A 21404-nucleotide genomic window follows, 5' to 3' on the forward strand; every position below is an offset into this window, starting at 1 on the left:
AACTCCTGCTTCACCTCCACCGCGGGTAGGCCAGGCATTGCACTTTCTTCATCATCGGCCTAGGCATGGGCACTGCTTAACGCCCGCTTCACCTCCGTCGCAGGTCTGCCCCGAATTGCATTATCTCCGGGATCGGCCCACGTATGGACACTTTTTTGCTTACCACAAGGCCACATGAAAATTTGCTTCGACGGTAGAGGTATACAGCTTCACTGTAAAACCTAGGGCCATACAGCTAGGTACTGCTGGCTAATACCACAGAGGAGGTCCTTAAAACCATGAAAATTCCGCTTAGATGGCGTGAAAGAAAGAACCTCATCTACAAAGGCAAAGAGGATAAAGATCGGACAAGCTTGTAAAGTCCAGTTACAGCAACGTCTGTGATATATAGCATGGCAATGCAAGCCATACGATTAGAACTGTCGAAGTGGGAGAAAGAAATGATGCACTGCAGGAACTACATAATCGCTTCAAACCAGGCATATGCTTGACGATGCTATGCTTGTACCAGCAAAGTGCAAGAGATTTCAGTAGCTCAGAACAGACGTTTATGGATAGCATTTATAGATATAAAGGGAGCCTACTAGAACGTAGACAGGGAATTCTTATAGGGTGTTCTCAAACAGGAAGGCATAGATGGCGATTTCATGGAGCTGCTGAGGGACACATATAGAGGCAACCCAGTGCAACTTGTATGATAATTAATATAAGTAAAATGAGACACCTACCCGTTCGTAGCAATGCAACAAAGTAAGCCCATACGAGTTCCTCGAAAGCAAAGCCTCACAAATGATGAAAAATTCGTACTAGTCTGGGGCTCGAAGCCAGGACCACCGCCTTACCGGGGCAGCCGCTCTACCATCTGAGCTAACCAGGTGGCTAGCAGATAACAGGGCGAAGGTTTTCGTTATTTTTTACTTATCTCTCCACCTTGCGGATTTCCGCAGAGCTACTACGTCAAACTTTTGCCTTTGCTTCGTGTTGTCGAGAACTTCGACTTCGCCCTGCCATCTTCAAGCTGCCTGGTTAGCTGAGATGGTGGAGCGGCTGCCCCGGAAAAGCGGTGGTCCCGGGTTCGAGTCCCCAGCTAGGACAAATTTTCCTTCAACTATGAGGCTTTTCTTTCGAGAAACCCTTATAGGTTTCCTTTGTAGTAATTGCTACGCACTGGTGGATGTCTCATTTTCTCTTTATTAGTTATTTCTCTCTTCTCTTTGCGGGCTTCCGCAGAACTATTAAGTTAAACTTGTTTGATAATCTCGCAAATGTAATGAAGTGGTACGAATTCACCAACGACAAAAGCAAGGATGTCCTCTGTCCATTTTTCTTGTCACACCTAATGTTAAGGGCACAGGAAAATGACAACAACACAGTTAACTAAGGCTTGACTTATCATGCACGCGTAGTGGACAAATCGCACAGCAGAAGGTCCCCGGGCTGATGTATGCGGACGACACAGCGCTACTAGCGGACAATGCAAGAGATATACAGAGAATTGTGAATGTGGGGCACCGCAGCTACAAATCGAGGCCTTAACTTCAGCACAGAGAAATCGCGAATTATGATCTTTAATGAAGAGGGGAGCAATTACGTGGTGTCCATTCAACAGCTAATCATGCCCATAGTCATGCAAAAAAATACCTCATTGTATAGCTAAACGAAGTAAAAACTTAATCAAGCAACCACGAAGATAATGTGAATATAATGGGCGAGTTTAATGCAGCAATAATGAAACATATAGAACTTTGGGCCCGCAATAAATATGAGCAGGTACATGGGAACTCGAAATGAACAGATCAGGGGGTACAACTTTTAGAGGGATATTTCGGGGAAAAGACGCAAAAAAAGCAATAATATATACAGGGCATACAAGTGAACACGTGACACAGCATAAAATAGCAATTCATAATAGCGAGATAGCAATGCATCAATAACAACAAAAATATCCGAAGTTCGAAGCACATTGCCAAGTGTAAGAAACAAGATAAAGTGATTTGCAAGTGCTCTTATGAAAAATGCTCGAGTAGCAGATGACGAAATTTTTCTTAATCTGACTCGGAAGCAATGTGATCAGGCAGATTGTTCCACAAGCGAATGGCCGTAGGGAGTGCTGAAAAGTTAAAAGCATATGTCGTACCGTATATGCGCGCAAAACCTAAGTGGTTATTAATAGGCGAGACGTGTTCGAGGTGATCTGGATATGCAGTGTGGATTGTGTGGCATTATAAACATATTTGTTAAACAAGGATAACAGAGCGATATTACGGCGAAGAACTAAATGCTGGATGGAATAATCGAGTTTCGTTTGCGTTACGCTGAAGTGGTGGCTATAATTACGTGAAACGAAACGGGCAGCTCGGTTCTGGACTGATTCAAGCACGTCGATTAAGCAGGTAGGATGTGTGGACCAAATGGATGATGCATACTCCAGCTATGGACGAACAAATGTCTGACAGGCCCATTTGCGGATGTTAGAAGGTGAATTAGCCAGATTACGACGTAGGTCACCTAATGTCCTTGGAACTTTGGAACTTGCCAGATAATTGTTATTATGCACTTTATATTTTATTAGCAAGGAGAAACATTCTACAGTTCCTCGATTAGTCCGTCATATGATGACGCACACGGCAGAGGCGGCACCATCTTGTCTATTGGTCGCGTCCTTCGCTTTCTCCACCTTCGGCTTGAGAGTGGCCTATTTAGTGACGTAAGCGGCGAAGTGAGTGGTTCGCTTTCCGAACCGTTGTAAGATTCTGCCCCAGGTTTCTACAATAAATAATAGACTACATGTGTTTCGTGATAACAAATAACGAGACATGATAAGTTCCCTGGCTAAATTTTCAAGAGCGAAAACGATACTATACAGAAGCTGCTAGGCTAGCCTTCTAGCGGAAAAAAAAATGAAAGTGGCTTGTGAACGATGGACACAAAAAATAGGCACAGCATGTTTCTGGGACGCTTATTGTTGGCGCCGTGATTTCCCGTGAGCGAGCGACTAAGCCACTCCAGCGCCGGCCACGCAGCGCGGTTTGGGACATCACACGAGGTTTTTTTATTTATTTATTTCATCATTCATCATTAGTATAGAAGGAGGCCCCGGAGTTACAAGAACTGTCAGGGGGACCTCCTATTAGTAATTTAACTTTGCAGGAATTAATACAATATGGCAACATAGCAGCGACAGACATAAGAAAACACGAAGTTAACGAAAAAATAAACAAATACAAAAAGTTGCTTACAATAACTGAAGTTTAAAACACAAGGAAATGAAACCGATACAGCGTATGAGTAAATAAATATGTAGTAATTGACACGTTATGGAAGCATAGGAATGACACATGTCAAAGAACACGGGCTTAATGTAACAGATAATTAGAAACAAATATATGCTTACAATACGCAAAGTACAAATGTTATATAGACTATGCGACAAAAGATTTTAAATGCCTAAGAAAGGAAAAAGAAGACAGAGGAAGGTATAGAATAACAAATAAATAAAAGCTGTCGATACAATAGGTAAGTACAGAATCTTTGAAAACTGGGAAATAGATTTGTACACAATACATACTTTTAGTAATGAATCAGTAGCCAGTAGTGTCGTTAGTAAATATTTTTTCGTATCTCTCCTGAATGTTAATGTTGTGCTGCAGGCTTTAATATGCGATGGTAGTTTGTTCCAGCATTTAATGGCCGTAAAAAGGGAAGTAAACATTGCATAATTAGTGTTTATTCGAGGGAGTAAAAAATTGTTGTTAGAGGAAAATCTCGTATTTTTAGTGTTGGTAAGAGCAGAGTTATTAAATGCATCTAAAATTATTTCATGATTTAATGTGCGGTATATTAGTAAACCTAATTTGAGCTGGAGCATGTAACATAATGGTAGTATTTTTAAGGAACAGAAAATTGGTACTGCATGTGACATGTAACTAGAGAAATTAATGATCCTCAAGGCTTGATTTTGTAAATGTTGTAGATGTATTATGTGCGAGGAATATGTGTTTCCCCAAACTGAGATGCAGTATTGCAAGTGACAATGAATAAATGCGTAATAAAGTGAAGTTCTAACGTTATGTGGAAAATACGAGCGGTTAGGATTAGTACTCTTATTCCAAAGGCAATTTTTTTTAGAATATGTCAGCATGCAAGTTAAATTTAAGTTGGGGATCAAGTTTGTCGCCAAGGAAGACAACTTCATGTACAGGTTAGAGAACATGAGTTTGTAAGACGAGTGGTGGCACGGGCGCAATGACGCGTTTATGTGTATGAAAAAGCATAAACTGATTTTTCGAAGGGTTGATGTGAAGTTTGTTACTTGTGCACCACGCAGATAAGTTGCTTAGGTCAGAATTTAGTCGTTTTATTGCAGTATTTATGCATTTGCTATTAGTAAATGTAGTCGTGTCGCCAGCATATAGAATAGATGAAGCACTGCTTAAACAGCGAGGAAGATCATTAATGTACACCAGGAAAAGTAAAGGGCCTAAAAGCGAGCCTTGTGGGACACCCTTAGTGACTGATTTAGTACATGAAAGTGAACCTCCGAGATTTTACAACTTGGGTTCTGTTAGTCAAATAACTGCGGATGAGCGTAAGAGCCGGGCCACGAATGCCCAGAGCTTCTAACTTGTAAGAAAGGATGTTATGACAGATGGTGTCAAATGCTTTACTGAAGTCAACGAAAACTGAACCAACAATATGGGAGTTGTCAAGGGCATGTTTTATTTTGTCAGTGAATGATGTTATAGCTGTTTCAGTCGAATAACCTTTACAAAACCCGTGTTGCTCGGGTGAGAGAAGATTAAATTTGTGAAAGTAGTTTGTTAAGCGGGTTACAAGTAGTTTCTCAATGACTTTGCTAAAAAAAGATAGCATACAGATAGGACGGTAGTTTGAAATTATTTCTTTGTTACCTTTTTTAATATAGGAGTTATTTTACCGTGTTTTAATTCATCGGGGAAAACGCCTGTTATGAACATGCAGTTAATAATGTGCGCGAGTACATCGGCGATATGGGATGATACTAATTTGATTTTAGAAGGGTGTAAATTATCAAGGCCAGGACCTGTAGTTCGTAAACTAGCGATTGAATCGGATACTTCTTTGGGTGATGTAGGGAACAAGTAAAATGAATAAGGGGTTTGCCTGAGTACTGGCTGTGGTATACTATCTAGCGAATGATCATGTGTAGGATAGAAAAAAGCATTGAATTCATTTGCGATGTCAGTGGCTTCCGTTACTACCCTTATTCCTGTATTAAGATGGCTCAGTGCGTGGTTTGGTGAAGACAGATGAAGAAAGGACCTAATGGTATCCCAGGTTTTGCGGGTGTTATTTGCGTGTTTAACAATAGTTTTCTCAAAGTAGGAGCGCTTGGCTTCTTTCAAGAGTGTGGTAAGTGTGTTAGAATAAGTTATGTACCGCGGCTTTAAAGTTACATTAAAAGGTAGGCGTTTTAATTTTTTATGGAGGTTATCACATTTTCAATAATTTTTAAGAGGGATCCCGTTATCCATGAGTTTCTAGGGGCGGAAAACCAGTGAGTATTTTGTGTTAGGCTAGTACACTCCGAGTACACGCTTTTAACTTTGTTGTTAAATTGTTCCAATGCCAGGATTGGGTCTGTTATAGAAAGAATCGGGTTCCAGTCGATTTCAGCAATTTGACTAATGAACTTAGTGGTGTGAAAGTTCGCCGTTTTTATGTTTCTTTGGTACGGTGTGTTAATAGACTTAATTAGAACGAATATGGGATAGTGGTCTGTTAGGGGAACAGTGACTACGCCAGCACATTGCTCTAGGTGTGTGTTTGATAATACATGATCTATTAAAGAGTGAGATCCGGACGGAGGACATCTTTTGGGTACGGTTATTAATGAATCTAGGCCATATCCCGCATAGCAGTTGGTATAATTAGAACAATGACTATCATTAAGGTTAGTAATATCTATGTTTATGTCACCGAGGATGACAACATTTTTATTTTCGTTTGCAGTGATGTTCAAGACAGCATCTAGTTGAGAACAAAAGTTTGCAGAGCAAGATGATTGGGAACGGCATACTGATCCAATTATTGTGTTTCCACTGTTAGCTGAAAGAAAAGATTTATCGAATTCCAAAAATACAGATTAAACGTTAGGGCAAGAGAAAGATAGATCATGGCGACGGTGATATGGATGGTTATCTTGGACAAGAATTGCTGAACCACCATACCGAACATCCTTACGGACACAAACTTCCATTCTGTCTCCAGGTATACCAAATAGCTTGCTATCAGCGTTTGTCAGCCATACTTCTGAGAGGCAAATGATAGTGAAAGTGTTATTTGGATTAGAAAAGAAATCTATCATGTTATCATAGTTCTTTGAGAGGCTACGTATGTTGAAGTGTATCAGGGATTTATGGGTGAGCCTGCTGTTATTTAGTGAACGTTTTAGTTTTTCTGAAGGAAAATACATTGTTTGGAATATTTATTTGATTAGATATAAAAACGGAAGGCTTGGACAGCTACGAGGCGATTAGCGAAAGGTCGCGTGTGCTAGAAATAACGTACACGCGGCCTCCTTCTGTCTTTCGTGCTTTGATGCGGCAGTTGTCCGTCCATAGAAATTTCCAGTTGTGCTGCTTTTTGAGTTCGAGGGCTTGGGCAAACAAACGTTTGTTGTGTTGTGTTAAGTGGTCGTTAATAAAGACCTTCGCCTCTGCATACGGAGGGAAGCCGAGAGTAGTAGTGTTTAGTCGTGCTTTTCGGGCCTTATTTACGAAATCAGCCTTCTTAGTGCGGGAACAGAAGCGTGCAATTATATGTCCATCCTTCTTCGCAGGGACGTGCTGAACAATGTCCATGTCAGATGGTGCCACAGGGCAGCCAATCTTGTCGCCGATTTTTTGGAGAACAGCGACACAATTCTCGCCCTGTGTGGATGGCACACCCCGGATCTCGACATAGCTTGTACGAGAATGCTGTTCGAGGTCCGCTACCCTTCTAGCCAGCTTTTCGTTTTCCTTTGCGAGTGTTTTGTTCTCTGCATTCACAGCGTCACATTTTCCCCTCGATTCTTTGTACAGCTGGTTCATCATGCGCAAACTTTCACGCATTTCTGCGATTTCTTTCCGAAGGGCGTCAACATCGCGAGCAAGTTCTGCATTACTGGGCATTCCTAAAAAACCACGGGAGTAACCTTGGCAGCAGCAGGCATGACAAAAGTTAAGAACAGAATGGTAAATGGCGTATAAAAGCGAAGACTAACCTGCTTAACCAAAAAGTACTGCTTAGTGGTGTGTCCTTGTTGCCACGGCCACTGCTGCCACGTGAAGCGCAGGACCAAACGGATCCCTTTTTTGTAGCGTGGCGGCACCACGGAGCGGTCCAGTTCAGTGGTAGCGTTGCGAGATGTCACCAGGTGGCCATGGTGATATCGACTGGCGGGGATGGTGGGCGTGAAGTCCACGTGCCAAGATAGCCGTATGCTTGTCAGCACAACGGCGGTGGAAATCAACGCTTGCCGATTACTGTGCTCCGATCTGCTTAACCAAAAAGTACTGCTTAGTGGTGTGTCCTTGTTGCCACGGCCGCTGCTGCCACGTGAAGCGCAGGACCAAACGGATCCCTTTTTTGTAGCGTGGCGGCACCACGGAGCGGTCCAGTTCAGTGGTAGCGTTGCGAGATGTCACCAGGTGGCCACGGTGATATCGACTGGCGGGGATGGTGGGCGTGAAGTTCACGTGCCAAGATAGCCGTATGCTTGTCAGCACAACGGCGGTGGAAATCAACGCTTGCCGATTACTGTGCTCCGATCTGCTTAACCAAAAAGTACTGCTTAGTGGTGTGTCCTTGTTGCCACGGCCGCTGCTGCCACGTGAAGCGCAGGACCAAACGGATCCCTTTTTTGTAGCGTGGCGGCGCCACGGAGCGGTCCAGTTCAGTGGTAGCGTTGCGAGATGTCACCAGGTGGCCACGGTGATATCGACTGGCGGGGATGGTGGGCGTGAAGTCCACGTGCCAAGATAGCCGTATGCTTGTCAGCACAACGGCGGTGGAAATGAACGCTTGCCGATTACTGCGCTCCGATCTGCGTAACCAAAAAGTACTGCTTAGTGGTGTGTCCTTGTTGCCACGGCCGCTGCTGCCAAGTTTTACACTACTGCCATCCCACCTGCTGTTACTATGATATGGAAAGCGACGTCACGTTACCACTCTTTGCGTCTTTATCGCAGCCAGTGCGTTGTCATCGCGATTGAAGTCTTCATTTTAAGGTTAAAATAAGGTATTTAATTCCCAAAGCGGCTATTAAGTTGCCCAATCTAACTGCTTGGTTTACTGCTCAGTGCCGCAATGCCGGTCCCATTCGACAGAGCCTGGTGGGAACTTTGACGCGTGCTCCTAAACATAGACTTCCATATAATTACTACAGAAAACTGTGGCGCTGGTGTCTACGGGAGATGATATCAGGGCACTACAGCCAGCATGGGTAATGATGGGTAACCTAAACTTCATCCTTCTGACTTTAAATGGTTTCGTGAGTTTTAAAAGTTATCATATTTAAGATATATAATGTGTTATAAGTAATTGGGGAACATTACTAAAATTGTCCGATGGCAGCGTTCGAACACAGGACCTCTAGCAAACCAGCCTGATATTGAAACCAGTGCACCAGTGACGCATGGACAAACGGAGCCGCAGTTATTTGCAGTGATTACACATGCTTGCAGAATCTAATTACCTTCTGCTTTAAAAAAGGATCAATTGATTTGGAGTTTAGTCAGATTTCAGCTCAGATTAGGTGTAATAAATGAGGCCACAAGAAAGTCTCATTTCTGAAGCACAAAGATCAGACAAATCTATGTACTACCCGTCATTCTTATGGCAGCTGGGCGATCGCAGCGCCACACTTCCCTGTCAACGCACCTCAACGAAGTGCAAGCGAGATACATGGCCGATAAAGTCACTGAAAAGGAAATAACAAGGTGAATAGAATAAACGCGCAAGATCTGCACACAAGACTTCTAGCGTATTCACTTCATATGGCAGTCAAAATATTCTGCGCAGAGATGCATACGGCTTGCATGCGTGCCGACGGCGAAAGCACGGATTTAGTAGGCAAAAATATAAGTAATTGAAGTTTCACGTATTACGGTGTACCAGCGATAAATCATGGTTCTGCTATTCTGTGGCGAAAGCGGCAAGCCGCACTCCTCACAACGAATGCTTGAAGAGCGTTGCTACTGTGGCAGAAGTGCGCATTGCTACCTTAATGAAATATCATGCGAACTGAATATCCAATAAGAGAGCATGAGGTTGTTCAAATGCTAAAAATATTTCTTGCCATACGCACCAGATTGCGATACTATCGGCGGCAAATAAAACGTTAACTACGGAGAGCGTGGCCGAAGCATAACAGTAGGTGTGGTGCACCCTGCCAGGTCATCACCGTTGACACGGGCGCACATCAGGTTTGACAGCAGTGGGCGATAACGCTCCACTTATACCACACGATTTTCGTGTCTGTCCTGGTTCCATTTTATTTGAGAGCGAGGAAACGAATAGAGCAGCTCAAATATTGCAGCATACACGGAGTATTATTGTGCAGTGCGGCTAAACCATATGTGCTATCGGTATGAAATGAAACGCGAACAGCAGTGCACATGAACGGCTGCTGATGCCGAAGGTGTACTTCACAGCCGTCATCGCGTAACGGCGCTTTCTTCGTCAGGGGGACGTTTCGGCAGATGTGGGCGTTGTATGCGCCCGAGGACAATACTACAACAGCCTGAGGCGCAACCGTACCACAGAAAACATAGTTTTGCAACCTGTTTTAGGGCGCAGCTCTTAGGCGGCCGTTCTTGCGGCGAGCGCCGGCGTTGCTCCTAGTAGCCGAGCGAAGGATGAAAGGCAACCCATGGTCAACGCGCAGCGTCGCGGGAGATGAAATACGGCGATAGCGAGAGAGAGCGCAAGAATGAAAGCGGAGTAGGAGGAAGGCGGAGGTTGGCATGGCGAAAGCGTGGAAAGAAAAGCGCAGTGGTGCGCAAGACGGACTTTGCGGTGACTATCACTACGAGATGGCACTGTAGTAGAGTGCGTCGTCTGAATGGAAACAATGCACTGCGTGAGCGGAGGTCTGTCTGCGGTGGCTGCCGTAAATCGTGCCCACGCATCACCCACGCGCTGCCTCGCATGGTTTTCCTATTAGCGAGGCAGTCGCGCCACACTTCGCTCCATTTGCAGCGTGTCACACAAGACAGATTGACCGCGCTAGCCAATACATGGCGAAATGAAGACATGTACAGAGCGGCGCTCGAATTTCGCATTAGGGAGTATTGTACTCGTCGGTGAATTTTTTATTCGCGCGAAGACATGCTGATCGAATAAAATGGAAGCTACATTGCCATACAACGTGTATATACACGCAATGTGGTGATTTTCGTCTAGTTTTTCCACACAGAAGGTTCTTGTCCTGAAAAACGAGGTCTCATTGCAGTAGTCTGCTCCGGCTACCAAAGTTTAAACTTTACGCACCGAGGAAAAAAATTTTGTCACTGAAGGCGACACCACTGTTCTTCCTTCTCGTCGCCTGCCTGTCATTACCGCAGCAACTTTCTTCAAGTATTACGGACCTACTCTCCTAACAAGAAGCCTTATGGGCCTTCCGAAAAAATTTAACAGAGATAATGTATTGTTATTGTACTTAACAGAAGCCGCTTTAAGGGGTACCTGTTTCAATACGAATCGTGGGGAGTTTGCGGGTGAAAAAGTAATAACGTAGTAAAAGAATGGGCTCTCTAAAGGCCAAGTCTATTTGGAAGAATACTATCGTGGTAAGCGAAGCTGTTGCTTGTAATTGCTACAGAGAATAATATTCGCGATGTTTATGGTTTTTAAAGACACTGACATTCGTTCACTAGTGGCGACGACTGCTCGCCTGCGTTTCAGGTGGTGCAGATAGCATCAGTTTCATGCAACTGAAAAGGGCACTTGCCTGGTTCGTGTTTGAAGCGCTGAACTTGTATAAGGGGAGGAGGGGGGGGGGGGGGGGGGGAGCAAGCGACGTGCACCGATTGCTGTAGCAAAGCAGGCGACGACCGTTTCTTCTGCGCTCTGTTGATGGCTCATACCCACTATGGAGGATTGGTGGATTTGGATGGAAATAATGTAAGTCGTTTAGTACAACCTCCAAAACAACTGAAATAGTTGTCGAAAAATTCAAGAAATTATTAACAACACAGAGTACCTGAATATTACGTAGCAAATTATTTTTAAACAGTAATCAATTTTTCAAGGACTGACCAAGCAGCCTTGTAACATTGTGCAAGTAAGTATCGTCCCAGAGAAAGAATTTTAGGAATTTACAGATTGACTCTAATTTCTCTAAGTGTCACTTGTAAAATGTATTTATCTGCATGCGAAAGCTGCCGATAGAATATAAGAAAACAAGGTACATGTTCTCATCCTCACAGAATGGCCACACTGAGTATCAGTCCTGTCTTGGCAAAATGCACAAGTTCTTCGCGTTGCACATTTTCCCAACACACTATTGTCCATCGGCCATGAAAAGAACTGTCTGCAAGACACGCGTTTGACAAGTTACCAGAGGAAAAGACGTACTATTGATTGGTCTGACTTGCCTCAGGTATGCTATCAAAGTCGATCGAGAAATAATAGAAACGCATTTACATTTTATGAAGGCAAGCTATGTGAGTAAAAACTAGCATTTTTCGTGCAAATCCAAACATTCCAAACATAAATCTTGAAGTAGGTATTTTTATGGTACATAACGATATGGTGAAAATATGGAGCAAGTATAAGGGACGTGGAAACGACAAAAAAAACAATAGGACTATCGACTGAAATTGGAGGAAAGGAAGCCATGCACTGAATAGGCAGCTCAACCCGTCAACTATTTGCAGGCTTCTTGCGAAAGGCAACAGTTTATGCATGACAATTCTTCCATTCACTTTATGATGACAGCTGTTATTCAATCGAAAAATATACAAAGGAAACAGCAAGTTAATTGCTATTGCCATTCTTTGGGAACATTACACTTAGCGGTACGTTTGTGTATAACTTAAGCACGAGAACAAGTACCACGGAAAGGGCGATGGAACGAAGAAAGCATAACGTTACAAGAGAAAGAGCGGTTTGTATCAGAGAACAAACGGGTATAGCCGATTTTCTCCTGATTGATACTAAGAAAAAAACATGAAGCTGGGCAGGTCATGTAATGGACAGATTAGATAACCGGTGGACAATTAGAGTTACAGAATGGGTGTAAAGAGAAGGGAAGCGCAGTCGAGGATGGTAGAAAACTAGGTGGCGTGATGAAATTGGTAAATTCGTGGGCGCTTGCTGGAATCGGCTGGCGCTGGACCGGGGTAACTGGAGATCGCAGGGAGATGCCTTCATACTGTAGTGGACATAGAATAGGCTAATGATGACGATGATGATGTGTCAAACCACTCTTACCCAGGGGTCCAAGTTGTCTCTTAGGCCACTATTGCCGCTTTCGTGACTTACGTATTGGCTTGCCGTGTAGTACACATGTACATACCACTTGGTAGTGAGGTTTTATTTATTTATTTATTTATTTATTTACAATACTGCCAGTCTCATATCGAGACCATAGCAGGTGGGCATATGATTTACATACATTTCATGGTTTATATACCGAATGGTAAGAACATGAAAACATGTAAATGGAAATACATAAACAGGTTCAATGCACAAATTTTACAACACTAATAATATGAATAACAAGAGAAACTCACAGAAATAGTGCACTTCAGGTTACATACACGTAAGGATTAATACAGTGTTATAAAAACAAAGAAAGAAACAAAGGGGGTAAATGTTTAGCTACAGTTTAAAAAAAAATGGGGGTTCTGACAATTATATATGCATAAGTTCTATAATTTCCTAATTAATTATTTCGGTTTCTAATAACTTAACAAAATCAGACTGCGATACTGTGTTAGTTACAGATGGATCTAGGTTATTCCACTCGCGGACAACACGGGGGAAAAAGGAAGACTGAAAAGTATCGTTATTACAAAGGAACTCGTTTAGTGTATATGCATGATTATGACGAAGTACGCGGGATTTAGAAAAGGTAACGTATGCAGAGGCATTTATTTTGAGTCGGCTGTGTAATATTTGATGCAGAAATTTGAGGCGAGCTCGTTTTGCTCGTACAGCCAAAGTTGCAAGCCCTGACTGTCTTAGAAGAAGAGTAGGGGAATCACTGCGCCGGTATTTTCGGTGGATAAACCTAATTGCCTTTCTCTGGATTCTTTCCAGTTTAGATATGTTTGTTTTAGTGTGCGGGAACCATACGACATTAGCATACTCAAGGACGGGTCTCACAAATGTAATGTACGTTAGAAGTTTGACGTTAGTTGGTGCCAACCGCAGGCACCTTTTGAGAAAGAAGAGTTTCCGTAATGCACAAGAAGTAACGTTGTTAATATGTGTTGTCCAGTTAAGGTCGGATGTTATTGTTAAACCGAGATATTTATGCTGTTGAACTCTAGTTACGAGGCTGCCGTTAAGTGTGTAGTGGAAAAACGATGGGTGCTTTTTTTTCGTTACTGTCATGCAAACCGTTTTGTTTGTATTAATAGTCATTTGCCAGTTATCACACCATTCGGTTATTTTTGCTAGTGCGTTATTGAGCTGAACTTGATCTTGGTGATTGTGTATTTCTCTGTATATTATGCAGTCGTCTGCAAACAGTTTGATTTTACAATCAATGTTATTTGTAATGTCATTGATAAAAAGTAAAAATAAGAGCGGACCTATTACTGAGCCCTGTGGTACCCCTGATGTGACAGGCACCGGAGCAGATGGGGTGTTTTCGATGACGACAAATTGGGATCGGTGAGATAAAAAGTTTTTTATCCATGCAGTAATAGGTCCATTGCCAATCGCAGCTGTAATTTTGGCAGTTAGTTTAGTATGGCACACACAATCAAACGCTTTACTGAAATCTAGTAAAAGTAGGTCAGTTTGATTATGATTATTAATACTTAAAGCAAGATCGTGTACCACCTCTGTTAGCTGAGTGACTGTCGATAAGCCTCTTCTAAAACCGTGTTGAACATCTACTAGAATATGTTCTTCGAAATATGCGGTTAAGTGTTTGAGAATAATGTGTTCCAAAATTTTACATGATGTGCTGGTAAGCGAAATTGGTCTGTAGTTAGATGGCAGGTTAGTATCGCCTGACTTATGAATGGGTACAATTTTGGCAATTTTCCAGTCTTCAGGTAGCTCTGACGTCGAAAGTGACTTACGGTAAATAAGGCCAAGATATTTACTATTATATTCAGCATATCTTTTCAAGAACTCGTTGGGGATGTTATCTGGGCCGTTTGATTTCTTCACGTCTAACTCAAGTAACTGCTTAAATATTCCGGAGTCATTTATTGTTAATGTGTCAATAGTAGGAAATGATGACGGTGGCAAATATGGAATTGCGTTGTTATCTTTAGTAAAGACTGATTGAAAGTGTTGGTTAAATTTATCAGCGAGTGCCAGTTTTTCCTCGCGTGGACGATGTGGTGTCGTTGCGGGGCGTGTGCGAAAGAAGTTCCAGAAGCGATTAGGGTTGTGATTGATAAGGTTAGGCAAAGTTTCATTGAAATATATATGCTTCGCAAGCTTCGTCTTTAACTTGAGCTCGTCGGCAGCGCGGGAGAGTTGCGATTTCGTTTGTGTACTTGCACCGGTCATTTTCATCTTACGCCGCAAACGTTTTATTCTGCGCTTGACATGAATTATATCGCGTGTTATCCAAGGATTCTTTTTGTTCGATTTTTTACTTTTTTTCGGGATGTAGTGATGCATGCAGTGCGATACTATACGCTTGAAATGAAGCCAGAGATCATTAACGTGGACAGAACTTTCGTTGGCAGTTTCGTAAAATTCTTGGTATTCATGCGCTAAATAGGTTAGTATAGCGGAATCATCTGCTTTTTCAAAATTAGGGACAATGATTTCACTAGTTTTGGCTGTTGCAGTGCATCCGAGGGGCAGCAGGCATTTTGGTATGTTGTGGTCTGAGATACCATTTATGATCTCCGAGTTCAGTAGATCAAGGGGGAAGTTGTCACTAATCAGTATTAAGTCTAGGATGTTAGCGCTTGTTCCTTGTGTTCGCGTAGGAGAGGTTACTACTTGGTGAAGCCCGAAATTTAGCATCAAATCAATGAGCGAATTTGATGAGAGTGAAGTGTGGTGCATGGTATTCCAGTCAATGTCAGGTAAATTGAGGTCTCCCATAAGAATAACTCGGTTGCTAGCATGCCTCTGCATAAACTCCTGTACAGCAATAACACTTTCGTGACCAGAAAGAGGACTTCTGTAGAAGCAACCAGTAAGTATAGCAAAATCATCGCACATAATCTTGCAGAACACAGCCTCGACATCTGGAACGTCGGGCATCAATACAAAGGGTAAGTGCTTCTTAATAAGCAGAGCTACACCACCGCCTCTAGTTGGTCGATCTTTACGGATAACTGAGTAATTTGGGGGTGCTATTTCGTGGCTGAATATTTCTGATGAAAGCCATGTTTCAGTAATAGCAACAATGTCAGGGCTGTGCTCGAGTAACAGGTTTTCTAATTCTTCAGTTTTATTTACTATACTTCTCGCGTTCACATTTAGCAGTGTTATTTCTGTGAATGTTTGTGGCTTCGGGTTACTGGTCGACTTCTTTCGGCGTTTTTTTGAACTGCGACTCTCACATTTCTTTCATCATCCCAGACAAACATGCTATCGTTTATGTACAGTTTATCAAAGAATAAGGATATCTTTTCACCTTTCTCACGGTTTGATTTAGCGCTTTCCCAGAGGTTTCTTCTCTTGTCTCGCACTCTACGACTGAAGTCTTCACCTATAGAGTACTTAGTATTCTTGAATTTATAGCCCTTCTTCAGTATCGCTGGTTTGTTACTTGAGTCAAGTAGCTTTAAGATTACTGGTCTGTTTTTGCCATTTTTCGGCCTGCCTAAGCGGTGTATTCGTTCGATGGCAACTGGCTCTAGGCCAAGGATTTCCTTGATGATTGTATGATTAACACTGTGTTCCAATGTAGAGCTGTTTTCGCCCTCATCCTCGGGAAGTCCGTAAACAATAAGATTTGATCTTCTGCTATGGTTTTCTAAATCATCAACCCTGCTTTCTAATCTTTTAAATGCTTTTTCCAACTGCAATATGTTCTTTTCGTATAAGATGACTTTTTCTTCAAGTTTGGAGAGGGCGTCTATTTTCTTTTCAATTTCGGTTAGCCGATGTTCTTTGATATCTTTTATATCGGTTGCGATATCCTTTAGTTGTTTAGCAATCTGGCTTAAGTCGGGGCCTGGATTCTCTTCTACATCCCCAGCTACTAAAAGAAGTTTCCACAGAAACAATACAACATCGGCAACTGCAACAACAAGCCGCGGGCACGGCAGCACCAACAAGAAGGGGTTACTAGATCTAAAACACTTTTCGTGACGCCTCCTCACCTGCATGAAGAAGGACAGCGGGTTAGACGTCTGCATTCTTGTGGTACTGCCGTGCCCAATGGCTCCCGGCAGCGAAGAAGGACCATATATAGATGGTTGTATAGATGGCGCTCGATGCCGGTCATGTGTCCAGCAGGGCGCGTCGGTCGTCGAACCACGTCGGCAGTTGTTCCAGCACGGATGATAGGAGCAATCTGGCACGTGGAAAGCAGTGTTGTTGATATGCCTTCCGCTGATCACCTCCGGCAGCAGCCCAGTGCGCGCATCCCCACCGATAAGGAGTATGCTGACCGCAAACTGCATGAAGAAGGACAGCGGGTTAGACGTCTGCATTCTTGTGGTACTGCCGTGCCCAATGGCTCCCGGCAGCGAAGAAGGACCATATATAGATGGTTGTATAGATGGCGCTCGATGCCGGTCATGTGTCCAGCAGGGCGCGTCGGTCGTCGAACCACGTCGGCAGTTGTTCCAGCACGGATGATAGGAGCAATCTGGCACGTGGAAAGCAGTGTTGTTGATATGCCTTCCGCTGATCACCTCCGGCAGCAGCCCAGTGCGCGCATCCCCACCGATAAGGAGTATGCTGACCGCAAACTGCATGAAGAAGGACAGCGGGTTAGACGTCTGCATTCTTGTGGTACTGCCGTGCCCAATGGCTCCCGGCAGCGAAGAAGGACCATATATAGATGGTTGTATAGATGGCGCTCGATGCCGGTCATGTGTCCAGCAGGGCGCGTCGGTCGTCGAACCACGTCGGCAGTTGTTCCAGCACGGATGATAGGAGCAATCTGGCACGTGGAAAGCAGTGTTGTTGATATGCCTTCCGCTGATCACCTCCGGCAGCAGCCCAGTGCGCGCATCCCCACCGATAAGGAGTATGCTGACCGCAAACTCTGGTCTAGCGGATGTCTGGCCTAGCGGATAACTCCTGCCGCTAGGAAGGTATCACAGGCACACACCTTTACGAGGGCCGTCACCCTCATCTGACCTCACCATCACGGGGTGAGGTGAGGGTCAGCTGAGGATCGCCTTCGGGAAGATTTGTGAGCGATGTTGTGAGGTAAGCGCGAGGGAGAGTGTGGTAAAGATGTGAGGTTAAATCGAAAAAAGGCAATTCATATTGTTGAACTACAAAAATGTCGCTCAGATCCCACTCACTCTAGCCCACTTTCGACTAAAGTGCGAATTGACTGTTGATGTTAGCTCTAGCAAAGCCTACGGAAAGTTGTAGCCACTGAAAGCAGGAACGAAAGCCGCAGCAGTGACGTCCACTTTCTGGCGTCACTCCTAGATTATTGTTTTTCACTGATCACCACCGATCAGCGTACTTTGTTGGGCGAAGTAGAAACCCTGTCACTGACTTTTCCCTGCTCTAACTATATAAACGAAATTTTGAGTTCGACGATTTTCGGGCAACGATAGCGTCTGTTGACCTATGAACTAAGCAAAACATCAACATGAAGAAATGAACACGACGGTAATATACCTAGAGCTCGTCTACAGTGCAACCAAGACCTCTTTGTTTTATTCTTAAGCTCGCGCTTGGCAACGGCAATAGAGCAATTTTATTTACTGTGTACATTCAGTTTTAGTGTTTCACCTCAGACTGCAGAACATCGAGCTGTTGTACTTAATCTCAATGAGCCCAAAATAACATTTCAATACATCAACACGTAATTGCTTAACATACATTCATGAATTCTGATAAATTATCTGTTTTGATATCGCCGAAATCTACCTGAAACATTCGGCACGAAAACACCGCTAGAGATTTATTAGCAACGTAACACTCAGTAAATACATTTGAAGCTCCCATCCGTCACTTCGTTGTCACAGCCGTAGGGGTCATTCCCCCCTCCTGGAACCGAATGGCGGTCAGACAGGGGCACTGTCGCTGCCACTCGGCCAACCTATTCTAACTCCTAAATAAAGCCAGTCGACTCTCCATTGTCTGCGCGTCAAAATATGCATTACATGCCTCCGCTGAACGGAGCTGCCAACAACTAATGACCCAGGACATTCAAGTTTAGATCTTTTTCTCGAACACCAGCTGTGGGCGGTGCTGCTCCTCTTCGTGCTGACAGAAACGACGCCACAGTTACGTTTCCTGTCATCGCCGCAGAGCTTCAGCCTCCCAGCTTTTGGACCAAGTATCATCGAGTTTGGCTTATGCAAGTTGAGGCCCGTTTTAAACTCCGGCGGGTCGCTTCAAAGACAGCAAGGTACCTGCACGTCGTCGCCGCACTGCCCTCCGACATCACTGATCTCATAGGCGACTTGCTAGCGGGTACGCATTTGGCCACAGCATACGACGACCTGAAACGCATGGTCCTGCAGCGCCTGGAGCCATCGCAACAGAGTAGGCTCCAAGAGTTAATTTCCGTGGGACCCGGCGACCAATGACCGTCACAAGTCCTGCGCCCGTTGCGTTAGTTGCTGGGTAGCCACTCCGCAAATGGGAGCTTGGTTCCAATTTCGCAACTTCTTGTGGCGCCTTCCACACTCCGCGCGCACGGGGCTGGCGGATTTCGACTAGACGAATCTCGATCGTCTAGCTGCACTGACTGACCGCAAATACTACTCCTCGTCTGTGGGGACTACAATGCTTCCCCGAGAAATCTGAGCTCCTACGAGTCTGGGGAGGCCGGAGTAACCACACGGTCCCCACACACCCAACAAGAACACTCGAGGTACACCTCAATGGGGGCCTAATACCAGAGAATCCACGGCTCAGGGTGATGAGCATGTGACTGCAGTCCAAACCAGTGGGCCACACACACCCTAAAACGTCTAAAAACCAGTGCCAAGGCGATATCCCCCATGATCTCCCACGTAACATCCAAGAACAGAGGCATGAAGGAAGGGGACACCCTCGGACTGGTCAGAAGCCTTGTGGTGATCAGAATCACATATAGGCTGACCTACTAGCATTTCACACAGTCCGAGACGAAGCAGGCCGTCATGTTCTTGAGGATGGCTTTCAAGACCGCTCTCCACCTGTTGAGTACATCGACTGAAAAATTATTGGCGCAAGGGATCACAACACCTTCAGAAAACTAACAGAAGCCCTTTACGCCTCGAAACAGAGACTTGCGCGGACTCGCACGGGCCGGCAGGTCCTACAAACTTTGGGCTTGGAAGCTAGAACACGAACCCAAAAAACCTGCTCGATACACCGCCACGTCCAGGACAGGTATCGCGTTGCCCCTATACCATGCAACATTAACGCTCACCTACACTCCGGCAGGTGAACAGCAAGGGTCCAGTACATGGGTAAAATATTGTTGTTTCGTACGACGGCCCGTTTTACGGATGCCGCTATGTATGGGACGAAAAACAAGGGCGCAGTAACAGTGACATGCGACCGCCAAGGCCACGTTACCTCCACTGCATCGAGTCGCCCCTGCACGATCACGGAACCTGAAGAGCTGGCCATCGCATTAAGCATCCGCGAAGGCCCGTACGCGAGCAAACCACTGACGATCGTAAAGGATTCCCCGCAGACCTGCCACAACTTCCGACAGGATAAAACGGAAGACCTCCTGCAAACGTCGTAGCGCAAATACTACAGGAGGACATTGAGGACATCACCACCCAAGCCATCATCTGGATACTGGGCCACTCTGGAACACGGCTAACTTGCAGGCCGACAGAGCAGCTCGAGGATTTGTAACTAACTAAGCACTCACAACGCCGGCTGCAGAAGACCCGGACGTTGTCGACCTCGAGTATTCACCCATCGTGAACTACCACAAAGGCAGTCGCTTGCGATATCCAACGCTCCATCGAAATCAAAGGATGCCGCTGTCTGGCATATGCTCCAGACAGGCACTTACACGAGCCTGCGCATATTACATCGCATACGCCCCACAGCCTACAGAGACGAATGCCCTTGGCGCGGGTCCACACCAAACCTCTACCACATTACACGGGAGTGCGCGTTACACTACATAAAACACCACGACGCGAACACCACGAGGGACGAATGGCAGGCACTGCTGGCCAACTCGGCCCTCGAAAAACACCTCAAGCTCATGCAAAGAGCTGAGAAGATGGGAAGAGCCAGCCTAGCCTAGGACTAGGGGCCCCGGCTATTAGCAAATATTCTGATCACTCTTTTAATAAAGTTTATCCATTCTGTCCGGGCCGCGAACTACAGCGATGGCGTAGAGGTAGAACATCCGCCTCATGTGCAAGAGGACCGTGGTTCGAATCCCGGTGCCGCGCAATTTTCCACCAGAATAAATAAAACCCGCTCGTTAATAAAATTAAACAAGCCTGGAGTGCGGCCTGATCCCGGTGACCATGATCGGTAACGCACTCCCTCACCAGAGCAGGATTGGTTCCCATGATGCAGTACTTGGTAACAACCTGCTATATAAACACAATCATCAAACCCCAGCCCTCAGTCTCCAGCGGCTGCGAAGCAAGGTGAGAGCTGTGACGCAGTAGAGGGTGCTAAGGATCTCTGGATCCGGACAAGCCGCCATTGTAATCTGAACCTGGCAAGCTTTAACGTTATCTAGTGAGGCGGGTCTAGGAGTGCTATTGAAGGAACTAGCAGGCATTAAATGGGATATAATAGGGCTCAGTGAGGTTAGGAGGACAAACGAAGTATATACACTGCTAAAAATCGGGCACGACATGTGCTATCGGGGCTTAGCGAAGAGACTAGAACCAGGAGTAGAATTCCTTATTTATAAGGATATAGCTGGTAACATAGAGGAATTCTATAGTATTACCGAAAGGGTGTCAGGTCTCCTGTGAAGCCTAACCAGAGGAACGAATTGAAGGTTGTATAGGTCGACGTGCCTACATCCAGTCATGATGACCCGGAAGCCTAAAGCTTCTATAAGACGTGGAATCAGCAATGGGTAAAGTCATACAAAAATAGACATACGG

At 44.7% G+C, this 21404-nt stretch overlaps 1 protein-coding gene across 2 annotated transcripts in view; it reads right to left on the bottom strand.

The window, feature by feature from the left end:
- LOC135912448 (monocarboxylate transporter 13-like) overlaps window positions 1–11019 on the bottom strand; it is a 610659-nt gene extending 599640 nt beyond the window's left edge. The window contains exon 1 of one of the 2 annotated variants that reach the window (XM_065444890.2): window positions 10976–11019. The gene's annotated coding sequence lies outside the window, so the exon portion shown is untranslated. Of the gene's footprint in view, window positions 1–8904; window positions 8927–10975 lie in introns of those variants that run through there. The other variant, XM_070532620.1, reaches the window with a different exon arrangement.
- Window positions 11020–21404: the final 10385 nt, after the last annotated feature.

The sequence above is a fragment of the Dermacentor albipictus genome, chromosome 1 (assembly GCF_038994185.2).
Source record: "Dermacentor albipictus isolate Rhodes 1998 colony chromosome 1, USDA_Dalb.pri_finalv2, whole genome shotgun sequence".
Lineage (NCBI taxonomy): Eukaryota > Metazoa > Arthropoda > Arachnida > Ixodida > Ixodidae > Dermacentor > Dermacentor albipictus.